The sequence below is a fragment of the Dipodomys spectabilis genome, unplaced genomic scaffold (genome assembly GCF_019054845.1).
Source record: "Dipodomys spectabilis isolate Male_0828 unplaced genomic scaffold, ASM1905484v1 ptg000205l, whole genome shotgun sequence".
Lineage (NCBI taxonomy): Eukaryota > Metazoa > Chordata > Mammalia > Rodentia > Heteromyidae > Dipodomys > Dipodomys spectabilis.
The window spans coordinates 1,980,700-1,995,297 of NW_024870882.1; positions in this window are offsets into that span (position 1 = coordinate 1,980,700).

Below are 14,598 nucleotides of genomic sequence, written 5' to 3' on the forward strand. Positions count from 1 at the left end.
CAGGGATATGTTAATACGCAGGCCCTGAGTTCAAGCCCCATGACTGACAAGAAGAAATTTTAAAGAATTAAACCATTAGGGCCGGAAGGAGACTCAGTGGTAGAATGTTTGTCTTGCATGCATGAGGTCCTGGGTTCAATTCCTCAGCACCACATAAGCAGAAAAAAACTGGAAGTGGCACTGTGGCTAAAGTGGTAGTGTGCTAGCCTTGAGCTGAACAGCTCAGGGACAGCACCCAGACAGAGAGGTCAGGCCCCCCTACCAAAAACAACAACAACAACAACAGTTAAAGCATCAAACAGCCTGAAGATGTTGTCCAGAATAATGAATGCAGCATTATCCATTTACATGACTTAGTGAATTGAAACAACCTAGTTTACCAGTGGAGATGGTGGGCATTGTGTGTGTGTGCCAACGCCTGCAAAATTATTTTGTACTTTATCAGGGAGGGAGAAAGGAGGAAATTGGGGGGAGGAGTGAGGTGTTTGGTGGACTTGCCTTTTGATCCACTGATTGTTTTCTGGAGTCAAATTCAGAGAAATTCTGCTTGCGATCCTAGTTGCATGGGGAATTAAGAACCCATATACTGGAAGTGGTTTTGTCCTGTCCTTGGCCTGGTTCTAACCACCACTGGATAATCCAAGTCCCACTTCAGGAAAAAGATGCCTTGAAGACTACTGATCCATTGAGCAGGTGGACCTAACCACAGCCAGAATAGGCAGAAAATGCAATTCCGAGGGCAGCCCTGGAAATCTACAGCAGGTGGAATTTTTTATATATTTTTATTGTAAAAATACTGTACAGAGGGCTCAGAGTACAGGACTAGGTAATGAACACATTTCTTATACAGCACTGTTACCTCCTCCTTTGTTTTTCCCCTGCCATCTTTTCCCTCCCCATATCTCCAACTCCTCCCTCCTCGACCCCTGCCTGACATTGTAAATCCATTTTTTGACACAGTGTCTTGTACATCTCATTGTTACAATGGGTCAACCTGCATCCCCATTAAAGCATTCTGCCATATCCCTTCCACTCCCCAAATTACAAATATATATATATATGATGCAGAACACTTGAATCAAATAAAGTGAAAACAGGGGTATACCGTCGGGGGATGAACCTACAAAAGAAAGAAAGGAAAAACCACTTGTGTCTCTGACATAGGGTACATTTCGCTTAACATCATCTTGTATGGTCATATGTTCTTAGCCTATGATCTTCTCTGCTTGTCCTAGACATGTTCTAATCCTTGCAAACAAAGGTAAAAGAAGGTAAACCATGGGTCCTTTGTTTCTTTGGGTCTGCTTACTTCACTTAATATAATTTTTACCAAGTCTTTCCATACCCTAACATATGGAGCAATGTCATTTTTTCTGATGGAAGCAGAGAATTCCAGTGTGTGTGTGTGTGTGTGTGTGTGTGTGTGTGTGTGTGAGTGAGTGTGTGTGTGTGTGTGTGTGTGTGTGTGTACCACATTTTCTTGATCCATTCATCTGCTGAGGTGCATCAGGGTTGGTTCCATATAATAGCTATGGTGAATAATACTGCAATAAACATAGTTTTGTTGGTAGCTTTGTGATCATTTGGGTAAGTGCCCAAAAGTGGGGTTGCTGGGTCATTGGGCAGCTCTACATGGAGTCTTTTGAAGAAATTCCATACTGGTTTCCAAAATGGTTAAACAAGTTTACCCTCCTACCAGTAATGCAGTAGGGTTCCCTTTTAGCTACATCCCCACCAGCATCTGTCATCATTACATTTCTTGATTATAGCCAATCTAACTGGATGAGGTGTAATCTCAATGTTTTGATTTGCATTTCTTTCATGTCTAGAAAAGTTGAGAATTTCTTAATGTGTCTAATGGACATTTTTTATTTCATCTTCAAAGAAGTCTCTCTTTAAGTCTTCAGCCCACTTAGTTATTGGGCAGTTGTTCCTTTGAGGATTTGTTGTTGTGAGATTTATGATTTTGAGTCTTAAGTATATATTAGATATAAGACTTTGTCTGTTTTATGACTCATGAAGAACTTCTCCCAGTAAGTGGGCTTTTAATTGATCTTGCTCTCTATGAGCTTTACCTTGCAGATGCTCTGCGTGTTACATGCAATCCCATTTCTACAACCTTTCTTTGATTTGTTGTTTCTGGTTCTCTATTAAGAACATTTTGGCATGTGCTAAAGAGCCCTGGAATTTCTCTTTTCCTTCATGTAATGTTTTCACGGTGTCTGCTTTTATTTTGAGGTCTTTGATCCATTTGGACATGATTCTCATGCAGGCTGATATATATATATATATATATATATGCATATATATATATGTATATATATATATATATATACATATATATATATGCATATATATATATATACATATATATATATGCATATATATATATGTATGTATGTATGTATGTATCTAGCTTTAGTTTTCTAGAGGTGTTTAACCAATTTTGCCAACACCATTTACTGAAAAGGCTGTCTTTCTTCCATTCTATTTTTTTTAGCTCCCTTGTCAAAGATCAGGTGGCTATAGGTCACTTGGTTCATTTCTGAGTCTTCAGTCCTATTCCATTGGTCCTCAAATCTGTTCTTGTGCCAGGACAAAGATGTTCTTATTACTATGGCGTTTCACTATAGTTTGAAATTTGGAACTGATATTGCTACAGTGCTGTTCTTTTGGCTAAGGACTGATGAACCTACAGCCAGCATTATACTTAATGGTGAAAAATTAAAGTCATTTCTTATAAATTCAGGAAAGAGATAAGGATGTCTGCTCTCTCCATTCTTCTTCAACTTAGTATAGGAATGCTACCTGGGACAATAAGACAAGATGGAAAATTAAAGGGAATCCAAATAGGGAAAGATGAAGTAAAACATACAAGATGACCAATGGAGTAGAATTGAAAACCCAGAAATGAATTTACAGTCCCATAGGCATCTAATTTTCGATAAGGAAGCTAAAAAATAGAATGGAAGAAAGACAGCCTCTTCAGTAAATGGTTCTGGCAAAATTGGTTAACTACTTGTAGAAAACTAAAGCTAGATCTTTATTTATCACTCTGCACAAGAATCAACCCCAAATGGATTAAAGACGTATGAATCAAAGCAGACACTCTGAAAATTTTACAGGATGGAATAGCAGAAACCCTAGATCTCCTTGGCACAGGCTGAAATTTTCTTAATAGAGATACAGAAATACAAAAAAAAATCAAAGACAAATGGGAAAAATGGGACTGCATGAAATTGAAGAGCTTCTGCATGGCAAAGAACATAGCTAGCAAGATCACTAGAAAGCCCATGGATTGGGAGAAGATCTGCACTAGCCACACAACGGGCAAGGGTCTCATATCTAAAATATACTTGGAACTCAAAAAATTAAACCCCCCAACAACAAATCTTCAAAGAAACAACTGCCCAATAAATAAGTGGCCTAAAGACTTAACGAGAAACTTCTCTGAAGAGGAAAGAAGGATGGCCAATAAACACATGAAGAAATGCTCTTTAGTAATGAAAGAAATGCAAATCAAAACAGCATTGAAATAACACCTAACCCCAGTTAGAATGGCTATAATCAAGAACTCTAATAACAACAGATGCTGGAGGGGATGTGGACAGAAGGGAACCTTACAGCACTATTGGTGGCAGTGTAAACTTGTTCAACCACTTTGGAAAGCAATATGGAGGTTCCTCAAATGACTGCACATAGAGCTCTCCTATGACCCAGCAATCCCACTTTTGGACATTTACCCAAATGTTCACAAACAAGTCCACAGTAAAACTTCCAACACGACTATGTTTATTGCATCATTATTTACCATAGCTAAAATATGTAACCAACCCAGATGCCCCTCAGTAGATGAATGGATCAAGAAAATGTGGTATATATACAAAATGGAATCTATGCCTCCATCAGAAAGAATGACATTGCCCCATTTGTTAGGAAATGGAAAGACTTGGAAAAAATTATATTAAGTGAAGTAAGCCAGACCCAAAGAAACACAGCTCCCATGGTCTTCCTTATCTGCAGTAACTAGAATATGTCTGAGTAAAGCAGAATCGGTCAAATAAGTTGATGTCAGGTCAAGGAACCCTAAGATATGTATTCAAATGTTTTTTTTTTCTTTCATGGGATTGTTTCTAACACATTTATAAGATTATTTCTTTGTCGGTTTGTATGTCCCTCCCCCATGGTATAACCCCTGATATTGGTATAATTTCTGGAAGGGAATGGCAAAAACAAATCATTTAACTAGGGATACAGGTGGACCCATTGCAACAATAAGATGTACAAGTCATTATGTCGAAATCGAACTTTACAACTTTGGTGGTGGGGAGGAGGATTGGGTGTCGACGCAAGGGGAGGATGGGAAGGAATGGATCGGGGAAACAAAGTAGGAGGCTACAACGCTTCAGAAGAAATGTACTCATTATCTTGCCCAGGTAATTTTAACCCCTCTGTTCAGTATTTTCACAAGAAAAAAAAATTTTAAAAAAGAAGAAAACAAAACCGGAAGATGACATGATCTTGTATTTAATGGACTCCAAGGACTCCATTCCCAAGTTACTTGAGCTGATCAGAAACTTTGGCCAACCAGCAGAATATAATTTTGTCTCAATAAAACCAACCAAGAAAGGAATAAACAATAAACAAGAAAGGAATACACAGTTGAAAATTGGGGCTAATTTTGTCATTATGTTTTGAGAAGTCAAGTTCCCTATACAAATGCAACTCATATATAATGCTCAGTTGTGTTTTAAATTTTGTCTTAATTACAGAATATTTCTAGATGAAAAAGAGCTCATGATTCCCAACCAAAAATTTGAAAAAGTAAGCATCATTCTGTTAGATTCCAAAGAAATGATGAAGGATTAAAAAGTTTAAGTCTGGAAAAACAGGAAAGTTCATTTAATGTAGGACTTTGTAGACCTGGCTAAATTAGAATTTAGATTTAAAATAGATATTTTTTGTTTGTAATTTAATATTCTATAGTGTACTACAAAATTCTTTTCAAGTAAAAGATTTAATTTACAAATTCACAAGTGATTCTGGCATTCTAATTGACTAGAGTAGTCTTTCAAGTGAGGTAGAATAAGAACTTCGTTAATAGATAATCCCAACAGTTCATGTGTAAAATGATAATGTGAATAATCTAGACAAATTGCCAACAGATTGATGATATTAATTTATAAATATAAAAAAGAGCAATCTTTTGACATTTTGGTGTAACATGGTATGAGGAGAGTAATTGTGTGACATCTTTTTTTCAACCTATACATAACACAGGAAGAAATTTCCTTAATTATGTACCTCTGTACACAATGAGAAAAATGCTGGGTTATAGGTTTGTTTTTATTGTGTTTTTGTTGTTTGGTTTGTCCTAGGACTTAACCTCTGGGTTTGGGCACTGTCCCTGAACCTGATTTTGCTCAAAGCTACTGCTCTACCACTTGAACCTCAGTGCCACTTGGATCTGGCTTTTCCTTATGAGTTTATTGGAGATAAGAATCCAAGGAACTTTTCTGCCTGGGTGAGCTTTCAACCATAATCTTAAAATCTTAATATTAAGATATACAGATCTCCTGAATATCTATGATAGATAATATATATATATATATGTAATAAAAACATAAAATAAAAATAAATAATATTTGCAAGTGTTCTGATCTCAAGAATACCACTCCGGGGAAAATGATGTAGCAAAGTTTAGTGTAGTATTCTTTCCACAATAGGAAGGGCATCACATTAGCAGAAGTGGTGTATAATTTCACAATAGTGATAAAATAGTCATGAATTTAGGGAATTTTAAGTTGCTCCTTACAAGTTGGAAACTGTTGGGCTAGGATGATTTTATGGCATAAAAACTTGGGATTGATTGTCATAGAAATAATAGCTTAATCTGATGAACAAAGGTTTACTCTTACGGAATTATTTATTGGAATTGGCACTCAGCTCAAGCGGTAGAGCACTCACCCTGAGCTGCAGAGTGCAGAGACAGCGCCCAAGCCCAGAGTTCAAGCCCCACGACTGACCAAAAAAAAAAAAAAAAACAAAGGAATTATTATAGACACTTCATAGTTTTATCATCTACAAGAACATGTGTATTTTTTCTGTTGACTTTTAAGTATGTAATGCCTCATTGAAAACTGCATCTATTGCAGAATTAAATAAAATGCAAAGAGGTCCTATTTTGAATGTCTCTGGTATGGCATTTTCAGAATTTGAAAAAGAGTAGTTAGTAGTCATAGGAATGTTGAGGAACAGATATATTCTGTCCTCTTAACAATTAGTCAGTTTTCAAAGTTAGGAGTTTCCATAGATGTGAACTGTTTTCTGTTTTAGTATGAGACAATACTAAAATAATGCTTTTTTTCAAAACAATGGCAAGTATATTCTGAAAATATTGTATAGTTTGATAACAGTTGATGTCCCTCTGATAAAGAAAGAGCTAATTCAAATTAGCAGCCAAAATGTTCATTTTTTAAAAGGTAATATACATAGAATAATATTTACTATACCAATACAGTGAAATTATATTTTATGTAGCTATTTTTTAACTTAATTTTATTGTCAAGGTGATATATAGAAGGGGTTACAGTAACTGTAAGATATTGAATACATGACATGTAAAAATTTTTACCCCCTCCCTCATTTTTCTCTCACTTTTCTTCACCCCAATACCCCTCACAAGTTGTAATGTAAATTTTCAACATGTTGTCCTGTGAGTATTGCTATTACATTGGTTTGCTTTTGTCCTTTGTCTCGACATTTTATTGTTATTCTTCCCTTGCCAAATGAAGATAAATATATATACAATACACAGGATACTGAAATCAAATACAACAGTGGACATACCAAAGGGGAAAACACAAAAGAAAAAAAAGAAATCACATCATACCTTAAAAAGAACAACCCAAAGAAAAACCGCTCTTTCCATATCTAGCAGTTTATTTTGCTCAGCATCATTTTATATGGTCATTTATACATAGCTATGGAGCCATTCTGCTCATCTGCTAGGACTATCTTAGATATTTCCTAGTTATTACAAATGAGGGAAACCATGGAATCTATTTCTTTGTGTCTTGCTTATTTTTCTTAGTAGGATTTTTCCAAGTCTTTCCATTTCCTTACGAATTGGAAGCATAGACTTACTCAGTACATATATAAACCACATTTTGGCAATTCGTTCATCTACTGAGTGGCATATTGCTTTAAAACATGATTGCGTGTAAGTATCACTTAAGACCATTCAAAAATGACAGATGCAAATTGTCATGTCAAAAACGAGCTGTACAATGTCGGTGGGGGGAGCGGGGGGAAGGATTGGGTAGGGGGAGAGGGGGGAGGCTGGGAAGGGAGTTGAAGGGTAAACAAAGGAAGAGGCTGCAATGCTGGGTAAGAAATGTTTGCATTATCCTGCCCATGTAATTGTAGCCCCTCTGTACATTATGTTCACAAATAAAATAAAAAAAAAAAACGACAGATGCAACCTCACCAGATATACTAATATCATGATTTCTAAGTAAGATAATATTTTATGGTGGTACAAGTGTTGAGATATAGGATGAATCTAAGGTATATATTACACTGAATTAGACAGGAAGATATCCAATATCATGTTTGATAAAAAGGGTAGTGACAAAATATTTCCCTTGAGAAAGATATATGAAGCTGCCAGAAGTATGAAGTAGTTCAGATAATTTTGGAGAATTTAGAAATGCAAGCTCAATTATGTCTCTTTAAATAATATTTATGTAAGTGGAAGGGCAAAAGAAGGGTAAGAGAAGAAAATAACTGACAGTAGATCATTGTCCCAAGTTAGAGTATAAAAAGTCATAATCTATGACTTCCAAGTTAAAGAGAGGCCAATATAATATGTCCCACTTAATTTAGGTACATGCAAAATATTTACTTGGCTTTTCCCTACTTAAATGCTCCAAAATAAATGAACAGTTATAAGAAAAGTTACGTGATTGCCATTGCTTCAACTTGAATACTAACTGTGATCAGCCCTATTTTCTCACTTTGCACTTGGAAAATAGTCCATAAGTTGATGATGTTGTGGCTGATTAGAGTCAGAGTTAGGGGCTTCTACTTGTAAAATTATCCCAGAATAGTTTAAAGCAGTTTTTCCCCAAGATATCCAACTACATTGTCTGAATCTGTACTTTGAACGCACCCTCACACCTGAGCACATTATTTGAAATTATACTTCAGCTTTTCTTGGCACATTCTACTTTGTGACTTTGTCTTCTTTGCACATTCCTTTTGAGTTCAGAGTTGCTCTATTTCCATTTCATCTGTACAAACTGCTAAGAACATTGTTCAACTACCACTTCTTGTTTGTACACGCCCAGTCTATGAATGAAGGTACTTTGTCCATGTTAAGCAATAGGGTAATACTCACTCTCTGAGGAGAAAAGTTCCACAATATAACCCTATGCCCACATTATAGGATGTAGAATTTAAAGCATTTTGAGACAAACAGTGATATTAGAATTGAAAGGCTTCTTAGGGACATTTTCCTGGAGTTCATTAGTTTACCCAGGAGAAATATATATATCCACAAAATTTAGAGCTATTTAGTAAGTATCCTAATTAACATTAGATCCTAGATGTTGTGTTAATACAAGTCACGATTGTATTATTGTTAAATCAGAATCCTTCACTACTTGAAAATGTGTATGAGAAAATGAAAGAAAGGCATTAAAACAAAATGTCTTATCTTTTTAGGAATTTAATCCTAGGGGTGAGAGTAATGTCTGAACTTTTCCATTCAATAAAAGCTTGAAGTTTATAAGAACATTTTCCTACATATAAGAATTATTGTCAGGTTGGTTGACAGGGTTATTTCAGCATGGATATTTACCTAACAAGAATTAGATTTCAACAGTGTATATGGCAGTTATGATGTGTCAATGGCTATTGAGGCATTTTCTATTCTAAAGAGGAATAAATTCCTGGAGTCTTCAGTCACATTAGTAAAGCTGTATATTCAACCTATTACTTGGTGTTACTTGTCCTACATTTATAATGAGTATGCTGATAAGATATACAAATATACCTAAATATATTTCAATAAAATCCCACTGATATGGATAGATGGGTCACTAATTGGTACTGTAGGACAAATTAGGCCTGTCTGTTCAAGCTAAAATCACCTGGCTAAATAAAGTTTTCAAAAATATTCCCACAATACCAATGAGTAAAATTCATGACAGTTATATCTGTATAATATTTCTAAGGTCAAGATTAAAGCATTTGTTCCCAACATTTAGAATCAACATGATCTGTTGAATTAATGGATCCAGAATTTATGTCTTCACATTCATATCTCAACATTTTATCAATATGACTTTCAACAAAACACTATTCTTATTGAACTTGTCTATGTCCTTTTACTTTTCAAATCCAAACAGTAGATTTCCTTCAATATGTTTCTGAAAATTCTTTCCTTCCTTTTCTTCTGTAAATCTGTGTTTATTACTTTTTTGTTTCCTTATTTATCTATTGCCTCCATCTTTTCCACAATGGTACTCACATTGTTCACACTTTAGTCAGAACTTTCCTTTTACTCTTCCCTTTAATAATGTCCCTGATTTCATTATTATTTTTCATACTTATGTTCATGGATATTTTGATGATGTTCAAACAGACTTGCATCTGTTGAACATAAACCTTAGAACTAGCAGAGAGTTTTTTCCTCTAAATCCATCTTTTCCACCTGTAGTACTTATCACCAAGAATGTAACTAACACAGTTAGGAGACAGAGATGTGGAAAAACTTTAGATTTCTTCTTACCCTACCTCCATCCATTAGATAAGATGAATGATCAAGATTTTCTCAGTTTCTGTCACTAATGTAATTTCTATATACTCCTTTTTATGCCCCTGACACAAGCCTATTGCAAATACTCATAAGTCACTCAGTCCTAAAACAACTGTTTACAAAGTATGCATTTCTCCCCATAGTCTTTTCATATTGGTCCTCTCCATCACCCAATGACTCTCCTTGTAAACACACAGTGTGAAGAACTCAGACAAAAATTCTAGTATCATTATTTACACACAACATTGACTGGTGATCTTACATTTCTCATCTGGAAATGGATGTAATCTACCAGAAATATTGAAGAATATATTTGTTGAATTCTAGAGCAAGGAAAAAGAAAAGTGAAGAGTCCTTACATTTTCTACCTTAGCTTTCAAATAAAGAAAGAGTCAAATTCAGTTTGTTGGTATAAAGTCAGAAATAGTTTCATGCTGAAATAAAAACAAATTTTAAATCCTGGCTCTACAGACTGTGTCTTTTTATGGTAACTGCAGATATATAAGTAGTATTATGTAAATTGTGTCATGTATTTACAGTTATAATGAAGAACATACTCTTAATATATCATTGTAAAACATTGGTTATTGAATGGTATCCATATGAGAATGCTATTTGAACTAATCACACAAAGTTGGAACCTACATCTTAGTCCATCAAAATGTGGGAATGATGTTATTTATAAGAAAATAATACCACCAAGAAAGGTGAGTATACATTAGAAAGACTGCTGGAAAAACATTAGGGTTTTTACTGACTCTACCTGTTTATTTGATTTTATTTCTTGATATTCAAACTCTCCTCTTGTTATTCTGTTTTTGTTTTTTCATTTTGGTTCGTCATGGGGCCTGGACTCTGGGCCTGGCACTGTTCCTCAGCTCTTCAGCTCAATGCACTCTACCCCTTGAGCCACAGTGCCACTTCCTCCTTTTTCTGCTTATGTGGTGGTGAGGAATCAAACCCAGAGCCTCATTTAGGCAAGGCCAGCACTCTGCCACTGAGCCAAATTCCCAGCCCTCCTCCTGTTATTCTTATTGTATGTAGTCCAACGCTGTTTATAACTATGCATTCAATGTGGGAAATCCAACTTCAAAGATGTCTAAGTTTTTTTTTTTCCTTTTCAATCACAGCATCGTCATTATCAGGCTACACTGTGGTCATCATCCTCTCCATCAAAATTATTATTAGCATTATAAGTGCTAATTTTTGAACGTCAGATATGTGTGTATTATTTTATTATTATTTGTCTTTTGATTAATAATTTTAATGTTACCACTGTGCATGCGTCCATATTGAAATTTTGAACAAATAAACAAAAAACTAAACCATATCAGGTAGCTTGACTATGTGCTTATAACAAATTATGGAATAGATTTTTTTGAAGCATTGCAAATTCCTAATCAGTATGAATTAACTTCCTCACCCCCTAACTACAATCAAATATTTAAGAGTTTGGGGAGAACCTTTTCAAGTAATATACTATATATGTTACTGCAATATCATGTGTATATCGAAAATTCTCTTGAAAGTAATAAACTCTACTTTCTATTGAAATATTAGCTTTTTTATTCTAGGAAACTTTTAGAAAAATAGACTGTATATCTTTGAAATGAAAAAGGTCAAAAATAGTAGCATAAATATTTTAGAAGGAGTCTGTCTTCTCTCTCTCTCCCTCTCTCTCTGTATATAAAAAACATATATATATAATATATATTTATATATCTGTCTTCTATATATATAAATGTTATGTATACAATAGTACATTTTTAGAGGTTATTTGTCCTCAGAAATATATACATATATATAAATTTATGTGTAGAATGATATACATTATAGTGAAACAAGCATCTTAATATATAATTAAAATTAAAAAAAAAAAACTTCATGAAACCAAGTGCCGGTAACTCACCCTTATAATAAGAGCTATTCACGGTGCTGAGATCTTGGAATTGTTTTCGATACTAGCCCAGACAGAACAGTACTTGTTAGATTCTTATCTCCAATTAACCACTAAAAACAACACCCACAATAACAAAATTTATGACATTAATTTCACAAAAGCATCTTTTAAATGCTGTGAACATTTCTTAGAAACATGAATAAATACCTCTGGAAAATGTTAAGTAAATGTCTAGAATATTTACGTCTATGTTAAAGACATGACTATTTAGATTGTTTAAGATATTTAGGTAATGATTACAAGTTAAGAATAATGATAGATAGGTAATATATTGGGACTGTTTTTTTTTCATTCTATTTTACAATAGTAATAAAATGATATTTATAATCATTATATAAAATTACTCTTGCTTGGTATTTGAATTATCATAAGTGATAAATATTTTTAAATGATTTCCAAAGCAAAGGAGTATCAATTCTTTTGTAATTTCAAAAAGACTAAGAAAATGATTTCAAGGCTGGTTCACTCTAAGTCTATATTTGTTTTCTTTTTCTAGTTTTCATATGTTAGTAGAAATTAAAATTCTAAAAATTTAATGGATATTGGCATTCAGGAACATCATCACATACACTAATATTGGAGTCCCTTAAGTGGAATAGTTTTATTTCATTTGTTACTCACAAATAAATCAAGATTATTTTGTATTTTGTTCTTTTCACTGCTTTTTGCTCTTATCTTGAGAATATGTTTTTCCTAGCAAAGTAGAGATAAGCAATTGGATTAAGTAAGTAACATATGACTTTCATAAAATGCAGATGAATAGATTTGGGTCCTCTGTCATTTGCTAAAACTTTCTTCCAGAAAAGTTTCTCAATTACTTAGAAGTTTTTCCCCTTCCCCTCCACAAATTATACTGACATCAAATACAGTGAAAGCAGGGGTTATACTGTGGAGGAGGGACATACAAAGCAACGAAGAAATAATCTTATAAATGTGTTAGAAACAATCGCATGAAAGAAAAAAAAACATTTGAATACATATCTTAGGGTTCATTTCTGTAACATCACCATATCTGAACTTTTCTGCTTGACTCAGACATATACTAGATATTGCAAATAAGGGAAAGCATCGGGGGAAAAAATAGGGATACAGGTGGACCCATTGCAACAATGAGATGTACAAGTCATTATGTCAAAAAGGAATTTACAACTTTGGTGGGGGGGGGATAGCGGGGAGAATTGTGTGGGGAGGGAGGGAGGGTGGGAAGTGATGGGAAGGGGAAACAAAGGAGGAGGCTACAATGCTTGATAAGAAATGTACTCATTATCTTGTCCATGTAATTGTAACCCCTCTGTACATTATTTTCACAATAAAAAAATAAAAATAATAAAAATATTACTTAGAAGTGATGCATAATTCCTAGGTAGTCCAGTTATCACATATACTTTTGGATTGAGTTATCTCTATATAAACTCAAACGGACAAAATACCTTCAAAATAAACAGAAATCACATCTTGGTTTTAAATGCAGTAGTTTACAAAGAATTTTTCGCCAACACCAAAAACATCTTTTTAGCTATTCTGCATTTTGTGTGAAGAAGTTTTAACAATAGTTTTTTTTTTTCCTGACATGCAATTCACTTACAATATATTATCTCTTTTTATTGTATACATTTTAGTGCTTTGGAAGTGAATTGTACCTTCATAGGTTTTCAAAGCCTAATTTTCACAAACTTGCATCTTCAAATAGAAATGCTATAAATTTTAGAACAGACGTTAAAATAGATATAAAATTCAGTTACAGGAATTTGTCCAGCATACATCCTCTATAGTGTGTCTTTTCAAAATTTGTTTTTGGGGATTATTTCCAGGGTCTCACACATACTATTGAATTTCACTGTCAATAAACTACATTCTCTGTCCAAAAAAAGTTTTTTACTTCTATTTAATACATTCATAGAAGTGTAATGCCTGGATCCTATACAATTCTCTTTCACCTTTTGAAGACTTGAAAACTTGTTTGCTAAAATGACTGCAGTATTATACAAATCAATCACTATGAGAAGTATATCAATTTCTCCACAAATGCATTACTATATTTTGAGTCCTCTTTTTATATTATGGTCATACTAGTGAGTTTTCTTTTTATTATTTCTTAAACACCAAAGAGTAGCTTATTTCATATGCTCCTCCTATTGACTATGAATTTACATAGGTTATTTAAAGAAACAAAACAACCTAAGAATACAAATTAATTCAGTACTCATGAACCTGCAGGAAATGAAAAGATTAAAAAAAAATCAGCTATGACAAGCTTATGAAAATCCTGACTACATGGGAGTCTACTCTTGTGAGGATAGAGGTTAAAGCCCAGACTGGACAGAAATATCTGTACACAATGCCATGTACCTGTTATTCTAAATTCCAGGAAGAATAATATAACATGGACTGAGCCCAAGGTCATACACAAGTATCTGAAAAATAATCAGGATGATTTAGGGCTGGGGACATGACAAAGGGGTAAGAACCCCCATTTAGGGGACACAAGACACTCAATTCAAACTCTAATATTTGGGAATTATGTAAAAAGCTATGATTTTAAATAATTGGAATAATTGTAAGATTTGAGTATTTGAGTGGAAAAATGCATGAGAGAGATAGAATGAACCCATGGTGCAATATTTTCAACTTAAGTGAAAATGTTTTATGGTACTTCAGACAAAACAGAGTTACCTTGCAAATGAGCATGGTTGTGCATTTGGGTGATGGAAATACTTTACTTACACAGGTGTAAATTAAATAGATTTTTTAAGGTAGATTGTACTTCTTGAACTAAGAGCCTGGATGATGTAACTGAGGTTTTTCTCTCAAGGCT